This window comes from Haliaeetus leucocephalus, unplaced genomic scaffold (genome assembly GCF_000737465.1).
Source record: "Haliaeetus leucocephalus isolate CR32 unplaced genomic scaffold, Haliaeetus_leucocephalus-4.0 Scaffold512, whole genome shotgun sequence".
Classification (NCBI taxonomy): Eukaryota; Metazoa; Chordata; class Aves; order Accipitriformes; family Accipitridae; genus Haliaeetus; species Haliaeetus leucocephalus.
The window spans coordinates 14,029-16,486 of NW_010972948.1; the positions used below are offsets into that span (position 1 = coordinate 14,029).

Genomic DNA, 2,458 nt, shown 5'->3' on the forward strand with positions numbered 1-2,458 from the left:
TGTAACTGACGCCCGACGCATATCTTGGCACTCGCACTGTAAGTTGGCACCCACCCCACACCTGGAGTCTACCTGGCCATGGAGGCAGGGAGAGGCCAGGTCCCCTCTGCCCGGCACTGGGCACAGCTTTCTCCTGGGAATGTCCCCAAGGAGCTCTCTTCATGTGTGTGTCAGCCTGTGGCTTGGCAGGGGTGGAACTGGGACAAGGGCTGCTGGGGCAGGGCTGAAGTAGCTCAGCTGGGAGAGCGTTAGACTGAAGATCTAAAGGTCCCTGGTTCAACCCCGGGCTTCAGCACTGATTTTCTCCTGTAGATTTTTGCAGAGAGTGCCTGCCTGCCTGCCTTCTTCCAGCCTGCCCTGGCCCTCCTTGCTCCTTCACCTCTTGCCAGTGCACTGCCCCTGCCCTGTAGCCTATGGCATTGGGCAAGACAATTGCCCCAGCTTTACCACCGCGACAACGCCATCCCTGCATATGGTCCAACTACCAACCTTTGAGTAAACAGCTGAACACATCACCCACCCTGCCGCAGAGACCCCAGCAGGGCTGTCCCAGGGCACTGTTTTGCTGTCAGGACAGTCCTCAGTGCTGAAGGAGTGGGAAGGTCCCTGAGCCCAGCCCACTCCCTCAGCCCCAGGCAGATGGAAGCTTGCTGTTCACCTCACCCCCAGGCATGCTGGGGGACAGAGGGTGCAGGGGGAGGCCCAGTGCCTGGAGGAGGGGGTGTAAGATTTCTGCCCCCAGGTCCTCTCCACCACATGCCCTGGGATGCCATAACAGCCTGAGGACACCTCACCCCAGGGAGGGCATTTCCCTCACCCTGTTGCACTGCTCCTGCTGTGGCGTTGGGGACAGATGTGTCACAGAGGGGTGTTGCCCTGGGTGGCAGAGGAGGCTCAGGGGTTTTCTCCTCTCCATCAGCCCACCCCAGAGTTGGCCTCAGCATGGGAGAAGTGCCAGCAGCAAGAGCCTCCTCCCGTCCCATTGCCCTGCAGAGACGTTGAAGGGCAGCGCTCTGCAGTGCAGCCCTGTGCCAGGATCAGACCCCAGCAGAGAGGCAGGCCCGACTTCCCCCATCTCAGAAGGGTTCAAGTGCTGTTTTCTGCAGAGGGTCCCTGGGCACCCAGGGACAACAGGGCTGTGCTTGTCATAGACGCATCACGGGAGGAGAGTGTCTCTCCTGCTGGCAGGCATCAAGGGGATGGAGCTCAGTGGAAGAGCGCCTGCTTCGCATGTGGGAGGTCCTGGGCTCAATCCCGGGCATCTCCAGGGGTGGTGCTTTTGCCCTGACTGCCCAGCCTCAGGCATGTGTGGGCTGGAGCTCTGGCACTGCTCCTCTCCAGGCCCTGTGGGCCTGCCCTGCCCACCCAGGGCTTGGCTGTGAGGTGGGCAGGGCTGTGGGAGGGCTGTGTGCACTGCCTCTGCTGAGTCCCCTCTTGGAGGAGAAGCAGGCAGCTGTGCTGGACCTGAGCCCAGGTCACTGCCCTGAATCCTAGACCCACCCCACCCACTACCCAGGGACAATGCTTGGCAGCAGAGTGTGCCTGTGAGGAGACCTCAGGGAGGGCATAGACAGCAGCAGCACGCTAAGGAATCCTTTCTGGCTGCACTGGGAGATGTGGTGTGAGGGTGCTGGCCCAGCCCAGGTGTCCTTTGGGACCAGAGCCACACTGCCCTGGTGGCTTTCCAGGGCTAAGGGTCTGAGATTGTCCTGTCTCCTCTCCAGGTGGAGATCCCATACCACATGGGAAGCACTCTGTGCCAGCAGGTAAGGGTGTCTGGGCTGGATGAGCATGGGCAGGGCTGTGGGACTCCCAGCTGGAGTTTTCCCTCCACCATTGCCACTGGCTTGAGCAGAGCCTCAGCTCAGGGAACCTGGATCTGCTGAGGTCAGGCATAGCCCTGCAGAGGTGGGACTGGTGGGGCTGGTGCCCACCTCTTGTTCCTGGGGTGTTTGGTGACTCCGACAATACTCCATAACTACTGTGCTGGTAGGATCATGGAGTCACAGGTCTGTCCACAGCCATGCACAGGCAGGGAGGGCCAGGAGATGGTGCCTCGGCTGCTCCCTGGCAATAACACCCACAACCAAAATGGGGCATGAGACGTGGAATTTCACTGCAGGGTGCCCAGCACCCTGGTGAGCCGAAACTCAGAGAAATAAGGCTGCTCTCCTATGGGCTTTAAACAGCCAAGCTCTGCCCAGCATGGGGGCTGCAGTGCTGAGACTTGGGGTCTCACTGTGACCCCCCCTCAGGCAGGTCCTCGGGAGCCGCAGGAACAACCACAGATCTGGGCTACAGTGACAATCTTGCTTTGCTGCAGAGAATGGACCCAGCCTGCAGGGCCAGACTGTTCAGGACCCCAGATGCCATGAAAAACAGGTTCTTCCTGCTCAGGCGTGCTGCCCCCTCAAGCACACACAGGCCTGTGGCTCATCTCCCCAAGGAGGAAGAGGAA

The 2,458-nt window shown here is 60.5% G+C and overlaps 1 non-coding gene across 1 annotated transcript; it reads left to right on the forward strand.

Annotated features, from left to right (window-relative positions):
* Window positions 1-222: 222 nt before the first annotated feature.
* TRNAF-GAA lies at window positions 223-295 on the forward strand. Its single transcript has one exon. It is a non-coding gene; the product is annotated as a tRNA-Phe (tRNA).
* Window positions 296-2,458: the final 2,163 nt, after the last annotated feature.